Below are 13,175 nucleotides of genomic sequence, written 5' to 3'. Positions count from 1 at the left end.
AAAAGTACCCAGCATCTTCTTGTTCAAAAGCATCACTTAAGTCACTAATAATAAGACAACTATCCCTGTCTTTTTGGTGTAGGGGTGGGGAGAGAGAGAGAGAGAAAGATCGAGAGCAAGAGCAAAAGAGAAAGAGAGGAAGAGAGAAGAGTTCTTCAGAACTCTTGTGAACTCTACGGCAGCCCTTCCAATAGAACTTTCTATGATAATGGAAATGTTCTATGTCTGCACTGCCCGATGGGATAGCCACTAGCCACTTGAAATGTGGCCAGTGTGACCGAGGGGTGGAGTATCTTATTTTATTTAATTTTAATTAATTTCAATAATTTAAATAGCCGCATGTGGCTAATGGCTATCACATTACACAGCACAGTTCTGTGGGAATTCACCAGCCCAGAGCAGTGCCTCTCAGAGACACATGGCTGTGCTTGCCTTAATACCTAATATTGGCTTCTCACTCAAAATTAATTATTCATCTATCATTTACTCAGTAAATGTCTACCGAATTTCTGCTATGTGCCAGGCACTTGCTAACGTGTGGGAATAAAATACAGAACAATACAGACCTGGCCCTGAGGTTTCTAATGGGGTAAGTTAAATAAGTACAATTATTTTGCAAATAATTGTAAAAATATCACAGGTGTGTGTGTTCCAGTGTGCCATGAGGACAGGTACCACTGCCTCCATACAGACTGAGGAGACAGGGAGAATCTTCTAGAAGAAGATCTGTTGGAGGAATTTTATCTCCTGCAGGTGAGGGGTTTACAAGCCCAAACAATCCTGCCCACGTGAAACAACGAAAATGTTGGGTAACGTATCTATAATGACTTTTAAAAGGTACCACTGAGTTGGCAGGAGAGTAAAAATCTACAGATCCCAAAAAGGTGTAAAAGCCAGACACCTCAACGGTAAGCAAATTTTACCCCCTGAGGGGTTCTCTCCAGCCCAATTCCTGATCTGCCTCCCTAGGAGAATATGCCTAGAATCTAGGGTCATTTTCCTTCTGCTTGAAGTAGATCTTTTGAAACTTTCCTTTAGTGATATTCTTTGTTCTTATTTGTTTGCAAGTTTTTCTTTTGTTTTCATTCTGTTTATTTATTTGTTTATTTGTTTGTTTGTCAGAGAAAGAACAAGAGAGAGCGTAGCAGGGGTAGCAGCAGGTGGAGGGAAAAGCAGGCTCCCCTATGAGCAGGGAGCTTGATGCGGTACTCCATCCCAGGACCCTGGGATCATGACCCTGGGATCTCGACCTAAGCCAAAGGCAGACACTGAACTGACAGAGCCACCCAGGTGCCCTTCATGCCATTTTTTTTTTTTTAAGATTTATTTATTTGTTTGGTGGGAAGCAGGGAAAGAGCACAAGCGGTAGGGGTAGAGAGAAGGAGGCAGAATCTGAAGCAGACTCCGTGCTGAGTATGGAGCCCAAAGTGGGGCTTGATTTCATGATCCCGAGATCATGACTTGAGCCAAAACTGAGAGCCCAAGGCTTAACCGACCACACCACCCAGGCACCCCTAATTTGCTTTCATTCTTAAAAGAGTTTAACTGGATATCCATCCCAGGTTGGTTATCATTTTACTGTCAACACATTGGAAACATTCTCCCACAGTCTTCTGGTTTCCATTTGTCCTGTTCAAAGGTAATCAACTAGTCTATTCACTGTTCTTTAGCAGGTGATCTTTTCTTACCCCCGGTTGCTTTGAAGATCTTCTTGTCTTGGATGTTCTGCCGGTTTAGCTTCCTGTGCTGACTCTTCGGCCATCCCAAACAGACCCAGAGATGCAAGGTGATTGCCTTCAAAGCCCAACAGTTCCACAAAATTTCACAAGCTGATAAACATGTATACAAAAAACAAAAAACAAAAAACAAAACAAAACAAAACACAAACAACCACACATCCTAATTGTCAAGATAATCCCGAGATCAGAGTGGGAAGACTTCCTACAGAATCCATTAAAACATATTACAAAGACGCTATAATATTGGCACAGATAGACAAATCGAGTGCAGAAACAGACCCAAGCATATTGGGGTCTTCATTTTTTGCAGACTTTGGCCCAGCAGATCACTGTGAAGTAGACCGGCTATTCAGTATATGTTTCTGGAACGACTGTAGATGGAAATGAGAAAAAATGGAATGAAATCCCTTTTGCACCACATATAAAAATCAATTTCAGGTAGATTAAAATGCTCACATGTAAAAGGCAAAACTGTAACACACTTGGAACTGTAACATAGAGAATATTTCCTGACATTGGGATAGGGAACAATTTTTGTAAATAAGAAATAACAAAAAAAAGAACATAAAAAGAACACGCCCTTCCCATAAAGGGCAAAATGGATAAAACCAATAAAACTAAACTAAATTTTAAGAACTTCTGTTCTTAAAATCCTTGACAGAGGGCGCCTGGGTGGCTCAATGGCTTGAGCCTCTGCCTTCGGCTCAGGTCATGATCTCAGGGTCCTGGAATCGAGTCCCATATCAGGCTCTCTGCTCAGTGTGGAGCCTACTTTCCCCTCTCTCTCTGCCTGCCTCTCTGCCTACTTGTGATCTCTCTCCCTCTGTCAAATAAATAAAATCTTAAAAAAAAAAAAAGTCCTTGACGGAGAATAGAAAACCGACTTCAGGGGCACCTGGGTGGCTCAGTCAGTTAAGTGTCTGCCTTCAGCTCAGGTCGTGATCCCAGAGTCCTGGAATCAAGCCCCACGTCGGGCTCCCTGCTCTGTGGGGAGCCTGCTTTTCCCTCTGCCTGCTGCTCCCCTTGCTTGTTCTCTGTGTGTGTGTGTCAAATAAATAAATCTTAAAAAGAAGAAAGCCGACTTCAAACTGAGAAGACATATTTATGATACCCAAAACCAGTAAGCCCTTGCTATCCATGCTATAGAAAGAACATCTGTGCATTCATTTCTTTGCACGGGTCAAACATATGCAAGGCCATTTCACAGCAAAGCACTCACAAGTGATCTCTCTCGCCACTCTTGGTGGAAGTTTAAATTGGTGAGATTACCACGAGCTGTTGTTATCTAGTGAACTTGAAAAGGTACCGTACACCCTATGTCCTGACAATCCCACTCCCGCCTACGGGGCCTGGAGAATCTCTAGCTCATGAGCACCAGCTACAAGGACAAGCCGGACGAACGAAGGTGTAGTCGTATTCATACCAAACACAAGAGAACAGAGGGAACGAATGAGCTGTAGTCACATCCATCCAGGGGACAAACCTCAGAACCGCAAAACTGAGTGAAAGGAGCAAAATCAGAATATACCATATGTTTCCATTTACATGTTTACATTCACAAACAGGTAACACTCAACAATAGATTGTTTGGGAATATGTACACACAGGATAATTATGAGGAAAAGGAAATTATTAGCACAGATTAGTGGATTCATCTGGAAAAGAGAAGGGATCATAAGGAGGGGCACATGCAGGCTTGTTAACAGTGCCCAGTCTTGTTCTTTTTCTTTTCTTTTTTTTTTCTTTTTTAAGATTTTATTTATTTTACAGACAGATCACAAGTAGGCAGAGAGGCAGGCAGAGAGAGAGGGAGGGAAGCAGGCTCCCCGCTGAGCAGAGAGCCCCATGTGGGGCTCGATCCCAGGACCCTGAGCTCATGACCCGAGCTGAAGGCAGAGGCTTAACCCACTGAGCCACCCAGGTGTCGCCTCCCTCCCCCATCTTGTTCTTAAGCTGAACAAGTAATATTTTATTTTTAACAGGCTATGGAAGACTCTCGTATGTATCCTATGCTTCATAATAAAACATATTTCAAAAGAATTACGGGAAACTTAATTCTTATTTTTTATAGCGAGAAATCAATAGAAAATGCCTAAAACAGAACAATCAAGAAGGAGCAACATAAGCACCTTCCCTTGATCTATGGATGTGAACGTCAAGCCTGAAAGAATTCAGTATGGCTGTCGCTGGAGAGCAAGACGTGGGGAGAAGAAGGAAGGTTCGGCTGCTTTTTATAACAAGTCTTCTGAAATTATGTGACTCTTTAAACACTGTACCGTATGACCGATTAAAATAAAAGTGAAGTTTAGGGATCCGGGTTGGCTCAGTCAGGTGAGCGTCCGACTTTCGATTTCGGTTTGAGTCATGCTCTCAGGGTCATGAGATTGAGCCCCGCGCTGGGAGTGGAACCTACTTGAGATTCTCTTTCTTCCTTTCTCTCGGCCCCTCCCCGCATCGTGTTCTCTAAATAAATAAACAGCAGCATTTGATACCTAGAGTAGTTGAATGCACGGAGACAGAAAACAGAAGGGTGGCTTCTAGGGGCTGGTGGGGACAACAGAGGAATTAACGTCTCACTGGGACTGTTTCATTGAGGAAGATGAAGAAATTCCAGAAGCAGATGGAACTGAGGGTCGCACAATGAGGTGAATGTACTTAAGCTACTAAACTGGACACTTGAGTTTCACACGATGCCTATGTTACCACACAAAAACACTGAAGCTCAAATAAAGGTATTGTTTGAGCTGAGTTAGGTAACGACACGAAGGAGTTAACCCGCCAAAGCAAGGTGGGGAGTCTGCAGGGAATCTGATTCTTGCCCGGAATCCCTCTTCATTAAAGGTATTAATTCCCACTTTGGTTGGGAACCTCCCTGAGGGTCTCCCGAGACGGCATGAGGTGCTCCAATATTTACAAATAAAATTCCCAAACTAAATTATGTTTGATTTCCAAAAGTCCCCTTTGGGTGTTTAATGGAAATAAATATATCAAATGTAATTTGAAAACACAGAGAAACAGGAGTGTCATCATTCACATTACAAAAGGATTCTTTGATTAACAAGAGGATTTACCACAGTTTCTTAACATAGCCGGCTCTCCCGGTACACTCAAAATGTGATTTAATTAACACAAAACAGGCTTATCCCACCTTCCAGAAATAAGCCAGACAGGTGCTTTCCGAGGAAATGGAGTAATGAGAATCCAAGAAAGCAATAACCCACCAAAAGGTGGTTAAGGCTTCTCTGGAGTTTCCAAATCCACTTCATCATTCCAAATCCGACACCGGGGCCACCCCCCCAGGGGAAGTCCTAGCCGGCCGACCACATTTTCAATTTAGCTGCTCATGCCTTGTGCCTCCCTGCCCTCTCACCCACTGTGTAGACGCTGCCTGTTTGCCAGTGTCAGTCTAACCAAACAATCACCCTGTGGGCTGGAGCTGTGTCATCCTCACCCACGTGACCCAGGAGCCCCAGGTCACTGCCCACAACCTACCTACCTATTGCCTGAGTTGTTGATTCCCTCATTCCAATGACTGCCCAAAGCTTGGGGAGCGTGGGGAGCTTGGAAAACTTGGCCTTCACCTAGGCTTTCACCCCTCCCTGCACCACCAGCTCTGTATCCACCGCTCAGAGCTCCTAAAACTTTGTTCTGCTCCCCATTTTTAGTTCCTAGACCCCATTCCCACCACCCACAGCCAAAGACCTCACTTGGTGTACTCCTCAAGGGCAGCTTTCCAATACCAGGGTCTTGCCTTCCCTTCCCCCTGGACTGGTGTCCATCACCAAACCTAGGCCAAGCTGTTGGTGACAGCTTCATCGGCCACCCTCTGCTACATGGCTGCCTTCAACAGGGCACCCAGCTGTCCTCCTCCCAGATGCACTGTACCCACTCTCTTCCCCACTGGGCCAGCCACCCACCAAGGGAACCCCAAGCTCCCACCTGCTTCCACCTAGCCTCTACGGGACCGAAGCTTTGCCCGGTGACATGCTCTGGTCTCAGCCCACAGTTCTCACCACATTGTGGCTGAGGGACTGGCCACTAGAACCCAGCTAATGAAGACTGTGAGATGCCCAAGACCACGGCCCAAGAGCCTGTCCTCAGCAACATGGAGGGTTGGCAACCACCACCCAAGAAGCCATTTCTCACTCTTTGGAGGAAGGGCGTCTGCAAGCCAAGGGATGCATCTATAACCAGGACCAGCCCCTTGGGGTGGAGAGCCACCTGTTCGGCCCTGTGGGGAGCTTAGGGAGTCCCAACCACGTGGAAGAGAGAGAATGTAACCCACATGCTTTCCCTGTCAAGGGATGGCAAAATCTTTCTGGAAAGGGCCAAAAGTAAATCATAATAGGTTTGGGGGACCACAAGATATGATAGAGCAAGAGTTCTCATGGAATTGTCTTTTTTACATTTAAAAATATAGTTCATTGGGGCGCCTAGGTGGCTCAGTCAGTTGTGTGTCCAACTCTTGGCTTCTGTTGAGGTGGTGATCTTGGGGTGAAGATCTGGGGTGAGCCACCCAGGCATCCTTTTATTTCAATTTTTGTTTGTTTTTTATAAAATATACAATGAGTACAACAGTATTTGCCCAGAATTTATAAATAAGTAATGACGTATGTTGGATGTGACACGTTATTTTTTCATTATGGGAGTGCAGGATGAAAAAACATCTAAAAGATGTTGGCCTGGGGCACCTGGGTGGCTCAGTGGGTTAAAGCCTCTACCTTCAGCTCAGGTCATGATCCCGGGGTCCTGGGATCGAGCCCCGCATTGGGCTCTCTGCAGTAGGGCACCTGGTTCCTCCTCTCTGCCTGCCTCTCTGCCTACTTGTGATCTCTGTCTGTCAAATAAATAATAAAATCTTTAAAAAAAAATGTTGGTCTAATGCTCAGGGACTGATTTATTTTGAAAAAAAACCTCACAATCTCATGCTTTTGTTTCGAAAAGTGCTTCTCCTCCCACATTGTGTCAGATGGCAAAAGTTTTTAATTAACATTTATTTAAATCAATGTTGACATATTGAAGAATTTCACTATCTTTGAAATCAATGTATTTCGGGGAGAAGCTATTTTTTAAGCACTGCTATGATCAAGGTTGTCTTTTGGGAATCTGATGTGTGGTGGGGATTTTAATCATCACTGTTCCTTTTTGTTGCCCAGAGTCAGAACGCCTTCCTCTGGCAGGCTGTTGGGATCAAGAATTTTAAAATGAGTGCTTGGGTCTGTGTGAACTTCATGCCTTCTTTGACTGACATCCATTATGCGGCGCCATTCCCTGTGTATACCGAATCCAGTCTCTTCCACCACAGCAGACTTTTGTACAACAATAGGACTGTGGGCGGGCGTGGGAGAATTGCTTGCCAATGTAGCTTCTCACCTTATTTGGTTTCATCTAAACAGCAGGTTTTTTGCATTTTGCCCATATTTCGTAAAAATTAGTACAAAATATAAACTAAAATTATTAGTGCCTGTGATCAAACAATTGAAATAAGCCTGATGCGGCTGATCTAAAGATGGAGGTAGATGTTCTGGAAGGAAACAGCCTCACTCGGACATTCACTGGGCCCACCCAGGTAACGAGGTATTGATTTAGGCAGGAGAAGAGCAAAACTATAAAAGATGTTGTCCAGAACTGTGACCGCTTGAAGATTCATCTCTACCTGGAAGCTAATATGTGAACTTGCCACAATTTCATGAATGCTGGTGGAAGAAACAAAAATCCCAGCCCAGAGACAAAGGACTTAATGATTCACGGCTATATCCATATTTGTGCCAGTACCTTGGGCCCCGTTTTCCACAAAGGGGGCCTGATGACACCTGAACAAGGCAGTAGGTGGGAACCTGAAACCTCTAATGATTTCTATTCTTCTCATCTGGTATGACCGGGACATGCAGAAATGTGAAAGATCCATGGAGAATCATCTCCTGACTCATGTGTCAAACACTGGGGACATGGCACTGGAAATTGGGCTTAAAATAGTAGTCCTCAGCCTTGGCTGTCCATGAGCAGTATCTGGGCAGATTGTTACTGAATCAAAGTCCAGACATTGTTTTAACTGATCTGAGATGGAATCCAAGAATCAGTAATCACAAAAGCCCCCAGGTGATTCTTCTCTATGGGCAGGGTAGAGTCCACCTGTCCAAAAGATGATGAGGGGAGGTGTAATTAGCCACATTCATGTTTAGCTCAGCACTTCCCAGACTTTGCTGGGTACATGAATGACCTGGGAATCACATCCGATGTCGATTCTGATCCAGTAGGTCAGAGCAAGGCCAGGGATGCTGACGAGCTCCCCGCTAGAGCCTGATGTCAGCATTCAACTCTGAGTAGAAAGGTTCTGTCTCCCTGGGAGTATACTTCTCATCACAGCCTGTGTCTACTGTGAGATTTTCATACCTTGGGCTTTATGTACATACGTGTTCCAGAATTTATCACATATGAAGGAGAAGGCAGTCTGCTTTTAGAAGTGGGTCTTGCAAGAGGAGTGAAGCCTGTCCTTCCTCAGGACCACAGATACATCCTGGGTGTTGAGATCATGAGAAGCTGTTCGACAGACTCCTGAAAAATGGAAATTTAGAACACAGGGTAGGTGGGACACTGGGGTGGCTCAGTTGGTTAAGTGGCTACTTTTGGCTCACGTCATGATCCTAGGGTCCTGGGATTGAGTCTCACATTGGGCTCCTTGCTCAGTGGGAAGCCTGCTTCTCCCTCTGCCTCTGCCTGCTGCTACCCCCTGCTTGTGCTCTTTCTCTCTCTGACAAATAAATCTTTAAAAAAAAAAAAAAAAAAAAAGAGAAGAAGAAGAAGAACACAGGCAGGCCATTAAATCCTAAGCAACAACTTCACTCTGAACCATATGTTGCTCATATATTGATGAAGGGAACAGTTAGGGAAGGGTTCACAAATCTGGATCCAAGTGTCAGAGAAATAAAAAGGAAAATCCCGACATTGCTGGAACAAAAGCCCCATCAGGTCTGAGCAACTCAGGAAAACATTGATCAACTTGTTATTATTTCTCTCTCTATTGGGACTAAGGGAAATAGCTCTGGACTGCCTTTTCCTAGTCTCTGGTTTCATTTCGGTTTTTTGTTTTTGTTTTTTTTTAAGATTATTTAATGGAGAGAGCGCAAGGGGAGGCACACAGAGAGAGATGGAGAGAATCTCAAGATGCTGAGAGTCACTCCCTGCTGAGCGTGGAGCCCCACATCGGACTTTATCTCAAGACCCCAAGATCACGACCTGAGCAGAAACCAAGAGTCAGACGCTTAACTGAGTGTGCTTGTTACCCAGGAGTCCCTGCTGTTTTCATTTCTAAAGGTCATGGTGCCATTGGCCTCTGAGTCCTTGGAGCCGGCATCTACACCCTTCTACCATCCCGTAGCCCTGGCAAAGAGGGGAACACTCTCTTCCAGGGCCAATGCTACTCTCACCAGGCCTTCCCCAACATAGCAACGTATCCACTATCCATCTTGATCCGGTATCATTCTGGCTCCACAAGGCCCTCACTTATTTTCCAGAGCAAATGGAAGGCCCCTAGACCTGCCAGGCACCAGGGAGCCTGAGGACACAGAGAAACATGCCCCTTAAATACTGATCCAACCGATGGCCCTGGGGCAAGAGGGAGGGAAGGAAGATCTGGTGCATTCTTCTTTCACTTGCCTCCTTAACAAGTTAATACCTGTTCACCAACAGCCGCCTCTGACAGAGCTCTAGAAATACCACCTCACAATGACACGATAGATCACCATCCTTCCTCTTCCACGGGGCCTGGCGTCTCAGAGTTTTCTAACAGAGATTTGCTGAAATTGGAGCAGAAGGGCTTTGCTTTCTCTGACCTCTGTGTTTCCCACATCCGTCAGAAAAGAACAATGCCATGGCAATGTCCTTGGAGCTGAGGAAGGGAGAGAGCCTCAGACACTTACCTAAGTGGAAAGAAGACACCAGGCTGCTTCCAGATCAGGCATGAAACTGACGCTGCTCAAGGTACTCACGCACTGTCTCCTTATGACGCACCCATGGATGCTTAGGTCCTGGGGGTCCCAAAGAATAAATCTTGGGTCGCACCTCGAGAAAATGATGAGCCCCATATCTGGGTCAACAGTTTCCTAAGGTTAGCCCAAGTTGTTTAAATACTCAAGAAAGTAAATATATCTATTTTGTCATCCAAAAATTTGGAAATTTTGAGAAGCTAATAGTTAAAGGTGGGGTTGGTGGGTCCTATGGTTTGTCTAATCCCTATGAAAGGGCATAAAAGTCTAAAGGATGAAAATAGGCTTTGGGGTCCATTCCGGATGTTTCATAATAAGTAAAACATTCATTCGTTAATTCCAAGTCCACCCCGGATGGCAAACTCAGGCTTAGGCCCAGGAAGGGCAGACCCACAGGAAACACACAAAACACTCCTCCATTGTGGTCATCATGGGCCAGCAGTGGCCGCTAGAGAGGGAGACCTGGGCTCCTGTTTCCTCCTTACAGCACCTCTCATCCACAAAACTGGAAACAAAGGTTCCGGGAGCCAGGAAGATAATACAGGGTGGTGAGACCAGACAGGCTAGAGGACATGCTATCTGCCTCTTTAAAACTCGGAGTCCTTATCAGTGAAACAGGGACAGTAGTAGCAACCAGCCCATGTATATCACCAGGTGCTTGTGATAATTTAATTATCCAATATCTATAAAGGCATTTTGAAGCTATAAATCATTACAAAAATGCAAGCAATGAAACCAATATCAAGTCTTTCCTATCTCTGAAGGTTTAATTTATGCTCTATCTTAGAACTTAGGCACATGCATTCCAAACTGTTTTCCAGAATTCCACCAATTGGTTCGAAAAAGTACTCTTTTCCTGCTGCCCTAACTTGTTGAGAGTATGGTTTATGCAATTGTTAACTCACTGCCCCTGCAGCAAATCAAATCAACAAATATTTATCAGCTGTTGAGCTTTACCTTGTAGGAGATACCAAGAGAAAGAAAGAAAGGAAGGAAGAAAGAAAGAAAAAAACACACACAAAACCATGAGATTCACTTTTTGCACTAAAGGAACAAGTTGCCCAGCTCCCCCGCAGTACCCATACATCAAGGAGGAGGAAAAAACTGTGCTCTCTGGATGCCCCCAGGACACCTGGAGCTTTACTTCAAATACAAGAAACAGCTGGTGTTCATGATTTAAGGCTCAATACAAATAGTAGAATGAATTTATTTTGCAAGCTGTCTGATTTGGCAAAAGTCCAGAACTCATCAAACAGAAAGATAAGGATGACGATGATAATACAAATGATTCTTCATAGTTGATCCTAGTATAGTGACATAAAACAAGGGCAACCTCCATAGGATATCCCAGAGCTAGAACATACCCTCAACTTCACTTGCAAGAAGTTTACAGTGGAGTCTTCCCGGGCCCCGTAAAAATCTAAGGTGACCCCATAGACTTGACATGGTTGTGCTTGAAAGCTGGGCCTGTGAAGGCTTCAGGCAATAATTCTTTGTATTAACCCAGTAAAGGGGCATCAATATCTACTTAACATGGGAAAGCTCCCAGAGACAGAACCCCAATATTTCAAAACCCAAATAATACTAAAAATGACTTTGCATCCAACAAGTGCTTTTCTGTGAACTGTTGAGACTTTTGTCATTAAGTCATATGAAAAATCTAAAGGACATTAGGGGAAAAACCAATCATTCGATTCATGAAGGAATGTCCACCACTTGGTGAGAGAAATGATTCAGGCTAACACACACTGAGAACTGTTCCTGCCAGGTAAGGCACTCCATACTTGAACACATCAGCTTCCTGAATACTCTCAAGACACTATTGTAAATACTCCCATTGTTCTCATTTTAAATATGAGGAAACTGGAGCTCCCAGAGATTCCATCAAGGAATCAAGGACATATGGCCAAGCAAAGGAGTTGGGTTGTCCTCCCACTCCTCGCCATCTACAAACCAGAAGACAGAAGTGGATGTGGTCTGTGTGTCAGCTCCCAAGTGACTGCAGTTCCATCAGTGGTTCTGGTTTCAAGCTGACAGCACAGAGATGACAGCTAGTCCCATTGATAGCCATGGACTGTATCCCTCATCCTGTCAGTCATGTCACCGAGGTCTGTTTTTGGACCCCAACAAGACTGGGTGTAAGATTTGGGGATGACTCAGCAAACCCCATTATACCCCCAGTGTTGTAAAAAAAAAAAGAGAGAGAGAGAGAGAACTCAAAATACTTCCATTATTAACAGATTGTCCCTTTTCCATGCTCATTGGTGTCCTTAATAGTGGAAAATTCTGTAAAGACTTATTTGATGAGGTACAAAAGCCTTCCAAGCTTAAGTGTGTCTTAGAAATTTAAGTTGTGTCCATGAATGTTCATGGCTCAAGTTTTCTTTTTCTCGGTGGGGTCTTCACTTAGAGAACAGAAAATAGTAATTACTTGTCTTGGGGAAGAGACACACTGCTCTTGAGAGATCTTCTGCCTATAAAATGTGCATTATAACATCTAGCCTACATTTTTTCATATGGTTTGGGGAGTCCAAAAAGAATGCAAAAAAGAGAGTTAAGAAAAATTTTATACCACAGCCCAAACACCATCTTCTCGAATTTTCCCAATCGAGAGGCCCCTCCACCATACATCTCTGTCCTTCCAGCAGCCTGTTTTTCTGTTATTTATGGCAGCTCTCATTAACCAAATTAAAAATTTTTAATTTGTTTTCTTGAGTACTTTCTGTCTCTCCAACAACAATGAAATTCCATGCAAGAAGGAATTTTGCCTTCTTGTTTGCCAGGGCCTTGCCAGCATCTAAAACTGTTGCTGGCACAACTAGACGTTCAGTAAATGCATACTGAATAAGAAAACATTTCTGTGTTCAAATCCGTACCTTTATAAACATCTTTAAAACTGGATTTCAGGTACAGACAACTAGATTAATCATAATCCTTGGCTATCGTTGACCCATGCATGGCCCTCTTTTATGATTTATTTAGCTACTGAATTAGTCCCCCCCACCCCAATAAGATCATAAATTCCTGGAAAAAACAGAACCTGAATCTAACCATAGGGCCCTGGTCCCTATCTCATCCCCCGCCTCTCCCCATCCAAGGGAATCATCACTCAGAATGCCAGGCTCTTCATTTCCTGTTGTCTTAAGTCCATTTTCCTAGAAGTAGAGCCTGAGAAAGGATTTTGTTTAGGTGATTTTTTTTTTTTTTTGAGGGAGTTCTCAGGAAAGGGGGAGTTTGAGAAGCAGGACAGGATGGGGGGATGGGGAAGCTAAGGAAGGATGTGGAATCAGCTGGAAAAGGTATTCAGAGCTCTGGAGCCCACATTGCACCACAGTGTGACCCTACATTGAGGCAAAAGATTAGCTGTTTGTGCCCCCAAGTTAGTCAGGCCTTGGCTGACATTTGGGGAGGTGATATAGGGAAAACAAGTGCATAGCTTCCTGTGTGAGTC

Source organism: Mustela putorius, unplaced genomic scaffold (assembly GCF_011764305.1).
Source record: "Mustela putorius furo isolate JIRA1106 unplaced genomic scaffold, ASM1176430v1.1 tig00003845_pilon_pilon_pilon, whole genome shotgun sequence".
In the NCBI taxonomy this organism is placed as follows: Eukaryota; Metazoa; Chordata; class Mammalia; order Carnivora; family Mustelidae; genus Mustela; species Mustela putorius.
Note: the sequence above shows the minus strand (reverse complement) of the source record.